The sequence below is a fragment of the Melospiza melodia genome, chromosome Z (genome assembly GCF_035770615.1).
Source record: "Melospiza melodia melodia isolate bMelMel2 chromosome Z, bMelMel2.pri, whole genome shotgun sequence".
In the NCBI taxonomy this organism is placed as follows: domain Eukaryota; kingdom Metazoa; phylum Chordata; class Aves; order Passeriformes; family Passerellidae; genus Melospiza; species Melospiza melodia.
The window spans coordinates 31314682-31334265 of record NC_086226.1 but is presented as its reverse complement, the minus strand read 5'-3'; the positions used below and the strand labels follow the sequence as shown (position 1 = coordinate 31334265).

General features: G+C 36.9%; 1 long non-coding RNA gene across 4 annotated transcripts in view; it reads left to right on the top strand.

Moving 5' to 3' along the window:
* Positions 1-11320, top strand: part of LOC134431971 (uncharacterized) — a 37603-nt gene extending 26283 nt beyond the window's left edge. For all 4 annotated transcript variants that reach the window (XR_010031165.1, XR_010031166.1, XR_010031167.1 and 1 more), the window contains exons 3-4: positions 4208-4377; positions 6489-11320. This is a non-coding gene — a long non-coding RNA (uncharacterized LOC134431971). The remainder of the gene's footprint in view (positions 1-4207; positions 4378-6488) is intronic.
* Positions 11321-19584: the final 8264 nt, after the last annotated feature.

Here is a 19584-nt window from a genome sequence, read left to right as displayed (position 1 = left end):
GCCCAATAGAACATATATTATAGAATTGAATAGAATAGAATATACGTATATATATATATGTATATTATATTCTATTCTATTCTAACATAGATGTTATATGTATATATGTCCAATAGAATATACATACATACATACATACATACATATATATATATATATATATATATACATATATATATATATGTATATATCACTCTGAGGAACAGAAGTCAATACCCAGCTAATTTTCAAATGGTCTTGTGATGTGATAAGACCAGTTATTTTCACTCTGCTGAGGCCTCACAATGCTAAGCAAGAGAAACATATAAATTATTTGTGTGGTATATTGTGCATTTGTTTTATGCAATGGTCTGTCCACACTTTCATGTTCTTGGTACCTGTTTTTAAACCTGTACTGGTTTAAAATAACTGGTAATTCATGGGATTTTTAAATGTTTTTCTCACTGAAGCCACGTGAAAGTTTGTCTCATTCAGGAATGAGTTAAATTGTAACATAAAAATGGAGACCTAAATTCTAAACAGCAAAGCCCCATTACTACTTTTCATTTGAATTCCTCTGCAAATTATATCAGAAAAAGAGATTTTAGAAGAATGCCTGCTTTTAAAGTGGATTTCTTCCATGCTTTACATGAGAGAAGCTGTAGTTACAATATTTTTTCCTTACTCTATACCTGTTGCAAGAAAATTTCTGAGTTGTAGACTTAAAACTCAAACCAAACAAAGAGGCAGAATGGCACTTCAACAGCATTGTATTACCCTGGAACGACAGTGAAGGCACTGATGTGTCTACCCAAAACTGCAGTTGAGTGTGTTTCAGAAAGTATGTCAGTTTTTTACTCAGTATTCTGCCCGTATTTTTAAAACCCTGCAGTACACCAGGTGTAGCCACATCATGCTGGAAAGTACTTGGATATGAATTTGAGTTTCATTTCTGGGGAATGCAAACAAACTACCGGTATGAAACTTCTCAAAGGAATAGTATGACGTATTCATCTTTTGCCTTTAGATATCTTTATATTGATAAGGATTTCCTCAGTGTCTGTGAGGGGACAGTCTTGGCTTTTGAAGAAAATATAGCTTAGATATCTCCCTCCTAAACCTATTGTTATACACCAAGCTGCTGCTGCAAACCATGGGCAGCAGCAGACTTTTCTGTGGAAAATCCAGGAGTCAAATTGTTGTAAGATTTTCAGATACTGTTTTTAACCATTGGTAAGATTTGATTTGATCTTAATTTGTGCTTTGTTCACAGAAAGAATATGTTCAGGAATTCTGTTAATCATTGCATGAAAGTGTCAACACAGGAGATGACATAGGACACAAATATCTATTGGTCTTGAATCAACTCTGCTTGATTGACTAGTAACTTGCAGCTTTGAATATGGACTAGAATAAAGAACACTTGGAATAGGAGTGCTTTGAGTGTAGGTTTCATACTGATATGCATGGTATATGTAAGACTTAATATAATGGAAGTATTATTACTGATTCTACAGTGCTCAAACTGACATCAATTTCAGTGTGAATCTTTAACAAAAAATGACTCTTGCCAATTCAGTGCCCATGTTAGGCCATTGCTATGACTCTATTGATTTTTTTATATTTTTTTTGTCTTTGTTTTAGTTTTGGATTTTTGGGATTTTTTTGTTCTTTTCTAAAGTAAACTTATCTCTTTCACTCCGCACAGGAACCCTATTTTGTAAGAAAAAATTACTCTAAAGCAATTATTTTTTAAGTGTTAGAAGGGGCCCTGATTTTTCATGTCATGCATAATTTTGTTTGTTTTTACACAGATCCACAGGAACTATTACAATTTTTACTCTCAGTCTTACAGTAAGCCAGAAAAATGAATGTGGGAACCATCACACTAAATCAGACCAGTGTTCCACTGAGTCCATGTCACTGTCCAATCTCTAATTAAAACCAACTGGTTGAAACTGGGACACATAAAACTACAGAAGATTGTGTTTAACGTCCACATCTTCTTGACTATTTGTCTCTGATCACATCTTAAAATCATAGTTAATATTAGTCTCTGCTTTACAGCTGACAGCTGTAATTTAAACACTCCCTATGCAGCATTGTTTTCTTTTTTTAGCTTTTCCATTAAAAATAGTGTGAGAATAGATGTGGCAAAGAATCAAAATGGTATTAAGCTTATTGTGTTTTTCCTAGACTTAGGAAACTATTATTTACCACATTCAGGTGCTCTCAGAGCACTAAAATATTCTAGACCTGCTGTCAGACAAGCAAACAGTAAAACACTGCTGAGTTTCTGATTAGACATGTTTGTCCAATCTGATTAGACTCTTACAGAGCTAGATATGTAATTGATATCATTCAGGTTTTAGTCAGTTGACATGGTGCACAGAAATTCCAAAAATGTGCACAAGATTGTGAGTGGGACTTCTAGAGTTCATTAGAGCCTGTCCAAATGGCAGTGGAACAGCTCTAATGTCTCTGTGCATGGTGTGCCTGGTTCTGTACACCGCTGCAGTACAAAACAGCTTGTCCAGGAGAACTGCAAATGACATTTCTGATCACCCTGAAGTGCCATGCCAGCTCCTGCTGCACCAGAAGGCAATTCATCTATCTCCAAGGAATTAAGAGGAAAAACAAATGAAGATTGTTTATATCTTCAGGTGCAAGGGTCCATGTAATACCTTTACACACAAAGATACTGATACCACAGATGCCTATTTTGCCATCTAATGGTCCTACTTTTACTTATAAAGAATAATATTTTCTCTGTAGATATTATGTGCAGTAACTTGCAGAAGTTGTAACTAGAAAAACAGTTATCATTTTCATTATATCTCTAATTTATAGCTACAAATTATTTTTAATCCAGGGTAACAAGATTCTGCAACATTTTATTTTTAGTCATGCCATTATTGGTAAGTATCATGGTGCACTGATAAGTGATCAAATATTAACGTCAGCCTTTATATTTATACACTGCCTCTACATCCTAGATATCTTTATAAGATTGTGAGTTTGAAAAGTTTGCTATACTCTCAATAGAAAAAGGATCAACAATTTCCTTATATAATGTAGTAGGTAACCTGCTTTCTGACCTGGCTGAAAAGATAATTTATGCAGTCTTCTAACTGTCTCAGTAGGCCTGAAAAGAGAGGGAAAAAAAGAGGAGAGGGAGGGAAAGAGAATCCAAAGGCTGTTTCAAACATCAAATGCTAATTGCAGCTAAAGAAAAGCACCTGAATTTCTGCCACAAAGGGAGAAGAGTGTTGCTAGGAGCATTGCACTGACCATTTGACATTTCAGCTGTCGGCCCTGCAGGATATAATCATAGGGTGTATTTAAGTTCTCCAGCAATTGCAAGCCTACTAAAAATGTAGTATTCTGACAGCCATCAAGCTGAAGGAATGACAGGTAAAAAACACATATGAATATAAATTGCATGGTGCTTTTTGTTATAAAAAGTGATTGAGCTTGCATTTGAGTAAGTTTTTTTTCATTCTTCTTCTTTGAAAACCTTGAAGCCACCACTTGGTAGCAATAACATAGTGGAATTGTTTTATGAAGCTATTGAGTATTTAGCTTCATAATGACTACCTGTGCACTAAGTAGACAGAAATTTTTTCACTGTTGCAGGATAAGAGTCTTTGTGCCTTTGACAAGCACATGCCTTTTCCCTCATGTCACACAGTTTCAGGGATGGTTGTGAGAGATTTGGAAATCCATAGGCCTCTTTCTTGCCTACTCCACTGGAAGCTATCTCTGCTAACACCAATAACCTCAGCTTGATGATAACAATCCCAGAAGAAATGTCTTTTACACAATGGCTTCCACATCAAAATCACTGAGTGATCTGTGAGGCAAAGCCTAAAGGAATGGAATAAAATGCCAGCTTGGTGCCATAGGGTAGAATCCCATGTCACAGGCAAATAGCAGTTGCTTACCTCTATGCTTGTGGAGTTCTGTTTGAAAGCTTATCTTCAAGTGCTAGGGTGCTTAGGTGGGTCCCTACCCAACACAACATTGATACATAGGTATAACATGAGGTTTAATTTTACTAAGACAACAACAGTCATCACATATACAAGATTTTTAAGGTCAAAAGTCTCAAGTAGACAATGCTATACAGGTAGAATCTTGGAAAATTGACTGGAAAACATTTTTAAGCCACTAAATCAGGAACAACATTTCCATTGTAGTCTGAATCATATATTTTCTTTCTCTTTAGTAAATACGTTGCTTGAACAAGTTTTCTTCAGCTTCATCTCACCAACAGCAAAGGGATGTGTTTGAACATAAGACATTAAGAAGATCGTTTATTTCAACACTTGCAAAGATATAGCATAAAACAAAGCTGTGATGCAAGCCAGTGTCAAATTTGGAGGACTGCGGACACAGGTAAATAAGATTACTGAATGAAGCCTAAAATAATGGGTGTATTTATTCTTTCCAACTGAAAAGGCATTGATTACCTCGTATAATAGCTTGATTTTTGCTTTGGGCCACTTTATTGGGTCTTGGAGGTGTAGTTTACACGGCTAAATCTTAATTTCTGATTCATTTTGTTGGAAGCTGTGTCTAAATAATGACACAGAAATTAAAGTTGTGTGTGTGGCTTTTGTATCCATTTGGAAAAGCACAAAAACCCTTTCTTGCAAACCTGTTTTTGTAGTAGACGCATGTACCTGAGTTGACATCAAAATAGTATATAGTTTACAGCTAAAATAGTGTCTCCATAACAAATTACTACTGCAAGATTTATGAGAAGATCAGCCTCAAGGCATGCCAAAATGATGACTCAGGACCACCTACTGCAGCATTTTTCTTGAATAGTAAGAGGGTAATGAAACTCACCCACCCTTCAAGGCATGCCTAATGCCAGGAGCACTGAAAGGCTCAAGAAATTATAGAATTAAGTACAATACGAATGTAAGAAGACACATCTTGTGTTCTGATATGAATAGGATCTTGAGAGCATTCACAGCAACCACAGACCCAGACGGAGGACAGATTCTGGGCTTGACTGTGGTATGAGATGTGTTCATTCTGTGTCGTGGCCACAAAGCTTCTACAAACAGGGTTGAAATGGAGATATCAAAGGAATTTAAAGTTGCTTTTCTGATTAAAAAAAAAAAAAGACAGAAAGATGATATTAAATGCAGGGCAAGAGGCCACATACAATCCCACAGCTGAATATTCCTGAGGGGAAAAAGAGAAAGAAAAACAGGCTGACATGAAGAGGTTCCCCTATACTAATCTTAAAGTAAAAATCTGTGGTGACTACTGATCTGAGATGGTTTATTCCCCATCCTAGCTGTTAAGTTTACAGATCTCAGCTGGGCCCATTTGGTATTTATCCTTTCTCTAGGGAGAGAAGGGAAAAAACAGAGTACAGACTTCCCAGTCTTTGAAAGCCCAAAATAATAGCTGTTACACTTCACATTGGCTGACCTTTGTGAGTGAGGACATGCCTCCAACTGGCTCAGATATTTTCTCAGTAGAGATGTCAGTGTGCTGCACATACTCCACGTTACTGAAGGAAGCTTTAGGCAATTCTTAGTAATCAGGAAGCAGCTTCCATTTTCATGAGAAGATTCCCTCCAAACTGCACCTGGTGAATTCACTGTTTTAAACTGTGTGACACTGCTAAACCTAACAAACTGTATTACTTCATAAACTAAACATATTCTTTATTGCCATAGTGCATCGAGAAATGATGCCTTAAGACAGTTCTTCAGATAACTCTGTGAACACTATAAAATGATTACTTCGAAATATGAAAGCACAAGAAAGACTGCTCCTCATGGCCTCTGCTATACACTTTATGACCAAGACTTTAACTGGATCTGGTCTAGCCATTTTCATTCAACTTCAGAAATATGACAACGAATGTAGCTTAAAAACAAAGATTGATTTTTATCATGAGAGTATGTCTGCCTAAAACCACTTTTCTCCATAACAGTGTATCAACCACTATTTTAAGGGCTGGGATCAAGTTTAATAAGGTTGTATCATAGACAGAAGAAGAGAAAAAACATGATAAAGATTAAATCAGCTTCAAAATAAAATTAAATTGCTTCATGCTCCAAAATGTTCTACTTATTGGGCCATATAAATACATCAAGGAAAAATGAGGGCAAATATTGAGGAAAGAAATATTATTTATAATCCCTCTTTGAATGATACTGAAGACTTACTTTTTAGGTAGCAACAAGAAAACAATGTTCTATGGCCATGTAAAGCACCTAAATTAGTATATGGATTGCAAAGTGTGGAAAGTAGTGGAAAACATATTCCAAGTATTCGCATAGTAGTAGGCTATATCTTAGATCCCAGTCCACAAGATGTTAAGAGAGGCTTGGAAGATCCACTTACATTTGCCTGGGATGGTATGGGTGAAGTTTAGAGAAAAGTAGTGGGAGTTAAATGAACTGGAATCTCTTGAGGATGGTGTGTGGAATATCTTCTTTTTACAGTTACTGGTCAGATGATTATGTTCTATTTTGCAGCTGCTATATGGCCACCTCGTATCCATTTCCAAGTTCTGACAGCCAAGGGTGTGTGGTTCAAAATTATTTTTGTTCAAGACCTCTTCTACTGCAGTATTGATTTTAGTGAGCAGAGTTAAAGGGTGCAGAATTCTTTCATCTCCATCCAAACACAGCAGAAGTTGAAAGCATGCAGACTGGGCCTTTTGAAGACACCAATACCAGCTGAACATCTTGTGGGAAAAATCTTTGTGCTTACATGACTGTGCTGCTCTGTGTTACGTATCTTGGAAACACAAGATTAATGTTGTGCAGGAAATACTATAACAGGCCAGAAAACTAAACAAACAGCAGTCATTCCCCACTCTCAGCAATTTCATCAGCTTTCTGCTATTGTTACAGATGGCTCGACTAAAACCAGAAAGAAGTGAGTCTGAGGACCCCGCCCACAGCAAAACCTGCAGAGCAGCATAATGAGTAAGGAAATCTCTGCAAAGTCTATTAGAGAGTTCTCACCGAGAAGAGAAGGCAATATTCCCTTTTCTGTACAGAGACACAGCAAATTCCTGTGCATATCAGCTACAGACTGATGTCAAAGTGATCCCAGGCAATCAGCTGCAGAGCAAACCATTCAGACACGGAGATATCTAACAAACTTGCACAAAAAATTATCCCTCGGGAGAAGCCTCAGGAATAATCACATACATTCTTATTATGAAAGAAGTTCGTTGCAGGATTTTAAGGTTAAATAACATCAAGGCCCTCCCAAAATAAAAACAAAACAGATCATCAGGGAAATTGTTTCTGATTGTTAGAATATCAGAAAACTGTTGCTGGTTCAAACACTCTAAAGGAGATTTGTCTGAGAAACCATGTGATAATTTATTGGACAATGACCTGTGCACACAACAAGCTGCCATCTAGTTGCTAATACTGGGGTCAGGAGGAGGGGAAGAAAAAATTGCTATGATAGAGTGACCATAGTATTGCAAGCAGAAAGTTTAGCAAATGAACTTAAATTTCATGAAAACGTCATTCACAAAAAGAAATTTTCTTTTCTGAATTACAGACCAGGAGAGGTATGTATTCCTAAAACTTTACTTAAGAGTTTCAGGTACATATAAAGTTTCTGTATGGAGAATACTTCACAGTTTGCTCAGCATGAAGAATAGTGATGATGATAATCCTAAGCAGTCATGGTTTGGTGTGCATATTGGATTTGTGTGTAAAGGACTTGATAGCAGGAAGGCTACAGGTGTGGCTTCTGTGAGCAGCTGCTAGAAGTTCCCCCTATGCCTGATGAAGCAAATGCCAGCTGGCTCCAAGACCAGGGCACGGGTCAAGGCTCAGCCATCAGCAATGGGGTAGCATCTCTGGGATCCTTAGGAAGGGGGAAGGACCCTGATCCAATTTCAGCAGGAGCAGTCAGAAGTGATGAATGGGAATGAGTGGAACAACTCTGCAGATAAGGTCAGTGCAGAGGGAGGGAGAGGAAGGGCCGTAGGTGCAGGAGCAGAGATTGCCCTGCAGCCTGTGGTGAAGGCCATGGTGCGGCAGCTGTACCCCTGCAGCCCAAGGAAGTTCATAATCGAGCACAGACCCACTTGCGGCCCATGAAGACCCTGTGGGAAGGCCATGCTAGGGCAGGCTCCTGGAAGTACCTGCGCACCCTTGGAGAGAGTAACTTTGTGAAGCTGGTTTTTTAGCATTACTGATTACCCCATAGGGGACTCATGCCGTTCCTGACGGACTGCAGTCTGTTGAAGGGACCCATGCTAGGGTAGCTCATGAAGCATTGCAGCCCATGGGAAGAATTCACATTAGAGGAATTACTAGAGAGCTCCTGTGGGAGGAGCACCAAGCTGGAGCAGAGTGAGCGTGAGGAGGAGGAAGGAGCAGCAGAGATATGTCTGACTGCAACTGACTGCAGCCCCCACTCCCCATAGCCCTGCACTGCTATGGAGGGAGGAGTTAGGAAAATCAGAGCAAAGCTGAACCTTGGAAGAGGGAAGGGAAGGTGTTTTAAGATTTAGTTTTCTCATGATCCTGCTCTGAGCATATTGGTAGTAAATTAAATTAATTTTCCCCAAGCGGAATCTGTTTTCTCTCTTTTGGTAATTGTTGAGTGTCTCCCTGTCCTTATCTTGACCCATGGACTTCAGTTATATTTTCTCCTCTCTATCTTGCTGAGGAGTGGAACAATACAGTGGCTGTAGAGGGCACCTGATATCCAGGCAATGTCAGCCCACCACAGGGTGTTTTAAGCAGGGTGAAATTGTATGTCTTGGTTTAAACTGAAATTTAAAAAATGCTATAAGCAATTCACGAAGAAGGAGAGAACAAAATAATGCTTATTGGAAAAGGATGGACAAGAAAAACATGTAAATATTGTGTGAAACACATGAGAGCAAATCCATTCTGAAAGTAAACACTGGTGGCAGTGTGAAGACTTGTCCCCGGGATGTGATGAACCCAGTGTCAATTGTTAGTGTTATTTCTGCCTTTATTATGTATATATTAAATTTATGTACAATTGAATTCTTCAAGAACTAATAAGCCACAACTGCATGTGAAGTGTCAATAGTATATCTAATTATTACCTTATAAAACTAGGACTTACAACCTCTAGAAGAAAAGCAGAATGATATAAGTTTTTCATCAGGAATTTGAGTTTCAGTTGATAGAATGGCAGACTAGTAAACCTGCACCCCCATATATCAGTTTATCTGTTATTTTATCTCTTCTAGAGTTGAGGCTTTTCTCCCCACCTTTACACACTCCATTAGCTGCCATTGTCCCATTGCTGGCTTTTCAAACACAGTTAGATCTTTTTCTATCCTGTTTCTTGCATATGGAAGGAGATCCCCAAGGTTGCAGTGTTTCTCTCTCCAGCTAAATGCATTTACTTTTTTCATCAGTGATGCTTCCAAAAATCTGCAATAGTTATATTACTGATGAGCTGAGTATCAAGATGATAACACAGTATCTTTATTGCCTGAACTGCTTCATCTGGCTTGTTCCATCTGTTGGTTCCTGTAGACTGCAAGACATTTTCAGACAGGATTGTAATTTTTTTCTGTGTTTGTAAACAACATAGATCTGGGATTCCAGCAGGGCTCTTAAGAGCTGGTAAACAGCAACAGCACCAAGCAGCAACAAAATAATGCATGCACTAGAAATAGTTTTGTTGGTGACTCTATCTTAAACGGAGAAAATGGTAAATATTTTTCCTAATTTTTTTTGCGCCTCTTTTTTTATAATCAAGTGAATGGTATCAGCATGAGTAAGCTAAAAGTGCTATCAGCATGAATAAGTTAAAAGTGCTGGACTGAAGGGATTTGTGGTTAACATGTGGTTTAGAAGTTGCTTGAATTATTTTGAGAGAAACAGATAAATGAAAATCATAGGGATTTGAGAGAACTTAAATGGTAGCTGTAATCTGTGCAGGTAGTCTTTAATGAATGGGAAAGGAAGTGAAGGTAGAAGGGGTAATATATACAGTGGTAAAACACAGGAAAGAAGCATTGTCTAAAGTAAACAGATGGTTGTCAGAAAATGTAGTGAGACAGATCTAAGACACAATAAAAAATAGAAAGAAGAGTTTTGAGGGAAGTAGAATCACAAAGTGGAAATGGGTATGGGGCAGTTAAGACCATAAGAATTTGAAAACATTTAAGATACCTGACTTCCGAAGAAAATGTGGGAAATTAAATAAATCAAGTACAGACTACTTCAGGAGTCAATTAAAAGGCAGAATAAAAAAATTAATAAAGGATTGTTTTGTTTTTTAGAAATAAAACAAAGGAGTCTGCAAAGAAAAAATTAAAAGAACCAAAACTTTAAGTCATTATTAGTGTAGTTTGATATAAAAAATAAAGAAAACAAATGAATCATGTTTTACATCATTGTAATCTAGAAAACCATGTTCCACATCTAAATGTAAAAGGTGAAAAGATGATAAACTATTGTTGAGAGTTGAAGCCCACTACTCAGGTATTAACTTTGTTACACATATTACTGTTTTTGCCTGATTTGGATGCACACTTATGTTATAGGTAAAAGGATATAGGGATATAGTTTATAGTTTAAATTAGGATATAGTTCAATTGTATTGTATTAATTATGTCACATGAATTGCATTATGTTAAGAGTGGGGAGAATTATTACAATGCGCTAGGAGAAGGGTTTGGTGGAAGGGCGGTCTGGCGGGGCAAGGCGAGGTCGAAGCGGGATTGGATGGAAGATCTGACCAATCATTTGAAGCCCTGCAGAAACGATTGGTCCAGAATGAACGGTGGTAAAGACCAATGAGAAGCCAGAAAAGGGATCAATCACCATGCGGATCCAAAATGGACCAGTCCTGGACTCGAACTGGGCTATAAATGGGGGAAGTTCGGTTAGATTGAGGTTCTTGTTTTTGGAAACTTGTTTTCTGGGGAGAGCCCAGTGCACCTTTGGGTAGCGCACTGTTCTGTTTTTGGCTCGCTGTGTGGGTTCTTGGGCTTATCCTGGGTACTCCGTTCCTTGCAGCTGTTTTAATAAATGAGAACCTCTTTCTCCAGAGAAAGTTTGGCCTTGTTCATATTCATAACACTTACGTTAACATGCAGATACTCTCACATACTGCTCTGGATACGTTTTTCCAGTAGGTGTTTCAGAATTTCTGGGAGGCATCTTAGTATGTAAGAGGACAGTAATAACAGATCATTTGCATCAGGTACATGGTCTATTTAAGACATGTATGTCAAGAGTAGTAGAACTAAAGGAAGCACTTTTGTATGTCACTACAGTATTAATTTATTATTCATACAGTACTCATTTATTCTTAACTTTATGTTAAGGTTATTTTCTAACTCTGTATTTGTTTGTTTTTATTTTATGACCAATTTTTTTTAAGCACTTTATGTGTCAGCCAATCACGGAATAGGCTTTTTTTTAGATAATTTAGACTAGTACTTTTTTTCAGACCAGTAAAAGCTGACTTAAATTTGGCAAATTGGGTAAAGAAGCAGTTGCTCATATGCATCTCACCAGTCAAAGAAAGATCAACTGACATTATAGGACAGAAGCTTTGTGTGACCACCAATGACCAGTGAAGCCTCCCCAGATAAGCCTCCATGTGTACCTCAAACCTGACTGTAGGATAAGCCCCCACAGTGGGAACCTGAGATAATACAAAGGAGGTACTATTGTCTGCCCGCTATCTCAGACCTATGAAGAGGCCAGCAAAGCTGGGGGAGAAGAATATATCTCTGGTAATGGACACGAAGAGCACAGAATTCATGGGTTACCAACTCACAACCCACAGACCCAAAGAAGTGAAAAACTAAGCATGTGGACTAATTAGGATTAAGGGAGAAAAGTTATTTAACTGGTAAAATAAGAGAACTCTATAGCAAATGATGATTAATTCCTTTGTTTACTGAACATATTGTGAAAAGTTTTGGACGGTCTCAGGTTCCCCACCACTGATAGGGCCTGAGTAAAGAAGGATCAATAGGACACTGCTGAATCCAGAATCATATGGAACTGTGTCTCTCTCACTCTCTCTCCCCCGTCTCTTCTCTATTTCTCTCTATTTCTCTACCTTTCATTTTATTGTTAAACAAAATCTGTACTTTTGAGTTTGGCCTATGGTCTCCTTTCACCTTAATTCAGGCAGAGGCAGCTCTCTCTAATCAGATCTTAATAATCACCGTGGTGAGACTATGGCAAGGAATACATAGTTTGTGAACTCTCCCTGTGATCTACCATTTAGTACCTATCCTTGCTTTCTTGGTGAAGAAAGAATTTGGGGTTGATATTTCAAAAGGTTTTCTCCCTTACCTTTAGTTTTGCAACTATAAAAGTCAACTGAAATATCACCTAAACCTTCTCTCTCTTTGTTTGAAGCCATTCCCGTTGTCCTGTCACTACAGGTCCTTGTAAAACGTCACTCTCCAGCTCTCTTGCAGGTCCCCTTTAGGTACTGAGAGGCGCTATAAAGTCTCTCCAGAGCCTCCTCCAGGCTGAAGAGTCCCCATTCTCTCAGCCTCCCTTCACAGGCCCCTTGCTCCAGCCCTGTGATCATATTCACGGGCTCCTCTGGACTTGTACTAATAGGTCTGCTTCGTTGTTGCATGCAGTCCCAGAGCTGATGCAGCACTCCAGGTGGGATCTCACCAGGGCAGAGCAGAGGGGCAGAACTGGCTCCCTCACCCTGCTGGCCACGCTGCTTTGACTGCAGCCCAGAATGTGTTTGTCTTTCTGGGCTGTGAGTACACATTCCTGGGTCATGTTGAAGTTCTTGTCCACTCACAACCCCAAGTTCTTCTCAGGACTGCTCTCAATCCATTCTTCAACCAGCCTCTATTTGTGCCTGGGATTGCCCTGACCCAGGTGCAGGATCTTTCACTTCATCGTGTTGAATTTTCAGAAGTTTGTGTGTGTGAACCTCACATATACATAAATCTCAGAGTAATTTGTACGTTTAAAAAGGGACATGCTCTGCTCTCTTTCTTCTCTGAAATAACTTTGCCCAAGGCCTTAGTCTGAGGTGACCCATTGTGTTTTTTCTAATAACCTGTATTTTGAGTCATAGCAGTAAGCTTGTCTTAAAGCAGAGGTTAATAATCTAATTGTGCTTTTATATTTCAGGCTAATAAAACTAGAGACTCTGAGTGTGATGCAAGTTTGAAGAAAACAGAAAATACTACATGAAGTGTTTAAGGACAGATAGTAAAGACAAAGATTTTGCAATTAGTAAGTAATATTGAGGTTACACATGGTAGCTTATGATTAGTTTTCTGAGGAGCAAACTGGGACTACTACAGTCAATAAGAAAGAAAAATAATGACATAAAAAGAGCATGCTGGCTATAAAAACATACAATAGTGAATATAAATTGTAAGATGGTTTATAAAAAATTGCTGTGGTAGATTTAAGGATCAGAGGTGTGACAGAGAACACTTACAATTCATATTGAAATTCAGGGTTTCTGGATAGAACTCATAATTTCTGCTAACAAATGGAGGGTTTACTTCTGTTTATGAAAGAAATAGGAGCATTGTGGAAATGCGTGCTGCTGGTTCAGTGGCTTCACATTAATTATTTTTACAGGAACAGGTTTAAAGATTGCACAATACAATAATGTAATAAACAAACTGAAATTCTTCCCCAAGACGTCAGAGAATATTATCTATACATCTGAATAATTAAGAATAGAGTAATATTTTGTAGTAGAAATGATATTGAAAAGTGAAATGGAAATTTTAGAGACAACTCAGCTATTTGTTTCATTGGCTTTAATGGGTTTGGGATAGATCAAGACAAAAATCTCCGTGTGAAGGCAGCTATGAGCAAATGAAAAATAGCATAAGCAATTGATAGAAATATAAAAGGTTTTTAATGACAGTAATCCTGTCTTAGAATTTAGATATTTCCAAGACTATTGAGAATTTTCTGCTTCTGTCTGTGGGGAGAATTTGGTCAGATTTCCGCATCAGAGACATTCTTCTCATCATGAAGTCCATATTTAGGCACAAATTCAAAAGCCAATGATTTGCTTGACAGAAAAATTTATCTCTCTGCAGCTGACGCAATTTGAGTTTCCCATTGGTTCCAAACAGGAGCTGGAAGAAGCTATGTGTGAGCTGTTGATCTCTCTAGCAGACTAATTCATTTTTTGCTGATTTTTAAATTAATTTTCCATCACTGCCAGATCAAGCAGTTTCAGTTGCTTACCATGCAACTATCAGGCCAAGAATTTTTTTAGCTAGATGTGCTAGAAGAAGGCAATTTGGTTGAGATAGTCTAGGCAAAATCTATGGATTTTGTAAAATGGAAACAAAACCATACAAAGTAAAATAAGCCAAAAATGAAATTAGCCTCAAATCCAGTCTTGGTATTATTGAAAGTATCGCTTAGCCAGGTACTAGTCAAAGTAAATTTGTGTTTGCATAGGTAAGTAATTTTAATATGGTCAGACAGGAAAGAGCATTTTACTCACAGTGTGGCAAGCTATTTCCTTCTGTGCTTTCTCCATCCCCACTTTCTTCAGTCCTTGTGTATAATGCTATCCTTTCCCCACTTACACTGTTAATATTTTTTTCTGGAATAGAAAATGTCTCCCAGTTTTGTTGGCTTGAAAAATATTGGAGAATTTACAGACATTAGGAAAATTGTATGCTAAATAAACATAATTTGGATCTAAAATGTCCTCAGAACATTTATTTCTGATGCAACAATGATGTAAAAATCTTGACGCAAATACAAACGTTAAGTTTGGGGGAAACAAACCTAATCATCATAGATTTTTTTGGCTGAAGTATCAGTTTGAAGAATAAAGCATTTGGCTTAGTGTCTTACTGTTGGCAGGATCCAACTTCTTCAGCGTTTATCAGGCTCTGCAATTTTGGTTTTGGAGATTTTCCCACTTCATCATACAAATTAATTTCTCTCCATCTTCTGTTTAATACTTTGCTAGTCCTATAAATTATTAAGGTAGAGGAGTAAGGTCATCATTCGCTGAATTGCTACACTTTTGCAGAACGAACTCTATTTATATAGTACTTTCGTTTATATTTCTGTTGAAATAAGTGAAAAGAAGTCAGAAGTTTTCCTGACAAAGGGGATATTCCATTTAATTTTTACAGATACTACAAAATGGTATATAATAATAGATTATGAAGCAGCCAGTTTTAGGGGTAGTTAGAATGCTCAGATTGTACACTGGCAAAGTATTAAGTTATCTTGATTTCTGCCTCCAAAAGGTGAGAGCAATCATTCCTTTAGAACTGATGTGAAATAAGATGTTGTGCTGCATAGATCTTATGTATTGTTAATTCAGTTTTGATAATGCTGTAGACTGTTGATAATGATGATGAAGTAGATAAACTGTAGGATATAGGGTGGGCAGTGGAAGGAGAGAGAGGAAATAAAGGGAAACCAATTGGACTCAGTTTCAAACAAGTTAAAGAGAGAATTCTTCATGCAATATCTGATGAGAGCAACTCCCTGCCAAAGGACATTTTGAATAATAAAAAATCTACATGGATTCAAGAGCAAAATGGAAAACTTGATGGAATGTAAATTCATTGAAGATTACCAACTGTGTAGAAACCACTTCTGTGTCATGAAGAGCTGAAAAGACTCTCATGTTTTAAGGAGGGCCATGCTTGTTCTTGTCATGCTCTCACCTCTACTCAGGTATTTGCCTGTCAGCCAGCCCTACTGGAGACCAGACTGTGGGCTCAACAGGCTTTTGCTGTTATACAGCACATAATGTTCCTATATTTTAGGAATTGAATTTTAATATCTACTAATACAATAAATAATTTTCATGTACCATATGTGTATATATATATATATAACATTCCATAGCTGAAAAATAAATATATACCACAAATATGTATAGTTCCTAATTTTTTAAAAAATTAATATTCCATTTAAAAATATTGATGTCACTGTATCACTGTGTGTCTCCACATGAACAATAATTGAACTAGGACTAGGAAAGTTAAAGGTGCTAGGAAGATTTTCATATAGGAATCTCTATGCTATAGAAATCTCTATGCTTTGTAATGGCTTCACTTGTCCAGCGTGAGCAATCAGACTTCTCTGAATACCAGATATCTTCATTGGGACATTTAAAATAGAAGCATTAGAGAATTTTGTTGGCATTACAAATGCTTATTTTAAAGAAAAACATTTTTCGAGCCAGAACAGAAATACACATGGATAAGTTCCTTTACAGTGAAAATCAGTGCAGACAGAAGGATACATCCATACAGATTAAATTGTGGGACTGCATTCCAGATATATTTGGCAGTAAGATATCTATCATCCTTCTATCTATCTATCTATCTATCTATCTATCTATCTATCTATCTATCTATCTATCTATCTATCTATCTATCTATCTATCTATCTATCTATCTATCTATCTATCTATTCATCTACCTATCTTCTGTCTCTCTAAATGTACTCCAAATATTCCCTGCCAGCTCCATGAACAACACACTGAAGGTTTTCCAAACAGAAAACATGTGGCCAGTGATATATCATTTTGGATGTCTTTCTGATAGCATCCAATAAACCCTTTAGCAACTTTTCTGTCTTGGTCTGAAAAACAGTGCCATGCATTATGGAGTGAGAACTCATTGATTTATGAGCATTTCAAAGGGCCAATTAATTTGGTTCATCTGGTATATGCAGGAACAAATTCTAGAAAAGCTCATGTGTCTTTTACACTTTTTTCCCCTGAAACTTTGAAAAATTGAGTTTTAATATTTGAAATTTACAAGAAAATTTATGTTGACTTTAATTGTTTTCTGAAACCTGGTCCAAACATCTTGAAATCAATGAGAACTCTGGTTTGATCTTGGTTGGTCCTGGATCAGCCTTTTAGTAATCATAAAGTAAATTTAGACTCTATTCCAATCAGGCCATGTTACCTCAAAAATTTATATTTAACTTTATACTTTAATATTAGGTTGATCTCTTTTAATATAAATTTTATTTTAATGCTTATTCTGCATTCTGCATGTTTAAATTGATTTCTTTTATTGTCTTTTCAATTATTAATATCTAATGTCTATCAGAGTTCTGCTGTTTCATGACCTTAATTCCTCTATTTGTGATTTATTCTCTTCTTATAAATAGGCAACTCTATTTTGTCCTTGTAATACCCTGTTGATGTGTAGAAACATTTGTGGAACACTTAAGTAATTTCACTGTAGTATTTATGTGTGAGGAATCACGTGGCAGTAAAGTAAATGATGAGTGAGTGGAGGTCATGTCTTTTTTCTTTTGTAAAGCAGTATTCAGTGGGTATGATTAGCTGTGATGTTTGTTCAGCATCTGCATTTAATCAGCAGTTATTTCCCTATTTCCTAGACTGGTTAGTATAATCCTTCACCAATTTATCTCTCTTCTCTGCCAACCAGTCAATAAAAGGAGGTTTTCTAACTTTCTCCTCTATTTTTCTCCTCTAACTTTCTCCTCCTTGATAAAATGAGTGTCTGATTTTCTGTAAAGAAATGATTACTTAAGTAAAGTACATGACTGAACAAAACTTTTCAACTCTTTCTGTAAGTTTTGTGAAGCAAGTCACAGTAGTGACTCAGCAACACAGAGTGGGCTGAAAACATTTTAAAAATACCTACATTTAAGTTCATTTCAAAAATACCTAAATTAAGTTAATTTAAGTTTACTCTAATTATAATTGAAAAAGAGCCGTTTTCATGGTTTTTGGCATATTGATGACATTACCATGTATCAAGATTTTTCAATTTGTCTTAAGGTATTCCTAGTCCTGAATGTCCCCCTCCTTACCTGAGACAAAAGTGCTTAATCTCATCCTCCTTGTAAGCAGTGGATCAAAACTGATACATATATCCATGGGAAATCACATGAAGAAACAGCAATATATCTTTTAAAATTATCTCCAGATTAATTTGACAATTAATAAATAATTAAAATTTAATTCCCTGTTACTTTCCTCTGAAATAATCTTACGTGAGTTTTTTAATTATATTCTGTTGCCCATTTGCTCCCCATGCTCTCTGCTTGCCTTCATATCCAAATAATATGGAAGGATTTTTATCCTATGTTTAATGCATATAAAACATCATCACCACAAGGATCAGGTTGGATTGGCCCATTTGGCTATGCCCAAAGACTGCACATGAGAAATAATCAGTAAAATAATCTCAGCAACTTTTTCTTCCTGTAGGTGAGAGGTCCATGAGACTCCGTGGAGATTGATAACACAATAAAACTAATGGCCTGTTCACTCCAGGTCATGGGAACTGGGGAAGATGCCAAGAAATTAGTAAAATATGGAAAAAATGTTTAACAAGTTTATAAGTTAAGAGTTTGGAATCCTGTATCAAATGTCATGATTTTAATATGTTGAAGAACTGTCTTCTGTCCATGAAAGTGAAGGATTTTAAAACGTTCTCTAAAGGGGCTGAAATCTGTCTCTAAATGCTAAGGATCTGAATTGCCTCAGCATTTAAACCCTTGAGGGAGCCTACTCTTCAAGTGCAGTGGCAACATAAGGTAAACCATAAACTAAAATGGAGAAAAAATAATTTGAATGAAAGTATTTTTTCACTCTGCAATATCTTGCACAAGCACGGAGAGTAACGTAGCTGTCATCCCTTAGAACTCTGCAACAAAATTGCTTGATAGTGATATTCAACTCCAAAATCTTTGCTTCTCTCATAAGAGTTTAAAGCAAGGAGAACTGCTGTTCCTGGGTTGTGAAATAAATTTTAAGTCTTTATCTTTAATGAGATTGTGTTACACATTACCCCAATTTTCCTTTCACTGAACTTCAAGGCACAGCTGAATGTTATCATTAAGGAATGTCTGGGGGCTGTTTTTTAACAGTGGGAGGACAGGGCTATGTGTGGTGGTTTCTTTTTTTTTAATATATGCTTTTCTTATCTGTTTGGACAACCATTACATCATAAAAGTGGCTCAAATTAAAGTTATTCTGCTACCTTGTGGCTGTAGCTTGAAATATCATGTGTTCAGTGGTTTGATTTATAAAATTCTCCATGATAATGATATAATTTGCTAAACTGCATCTGGAATACTGTACTTGATTTTAGACCTCTCCCCAGAACAGGGGGTTTGTCTCTTCTGATAAAGACTGAGTGTCAGGCATGGTAAATTCTTCCTTTTCCTTACCCTTCTTCAATCTCACATAGCGTAGAAACAGAGCATGGAGGGGAAATTTGGACTGCAGCAGTTCTTTTGGCTGCACATATTTCAAAACTGGTAAGACCAGTCCAAGGTCAATGGAAAATGTCATACATAATCCTGGAGAACTTAGATCTGTGACAGGTGTAATATTTAAATAAGAAAGAACTCTGTTATTTCAGGATCAGAACTTTATGCACCTGAGTGTTGCAGAGATCCAACCTTAGATAAACTTTTTAAACTCTTCACACCTATCCTACTTTTGAATATTTTTTATTCTTGAAATAAAAAAAGCATTTATTTCAGAGGAATAATCTACTAGGCACTTGCAGTGACTATGTGTGTCATATTTCTTTATCAGTACAGGACAATATGCAATATAAAGCATTTTTCTAGTCTATGTGAATAATTGATTCATAGGGCTCTT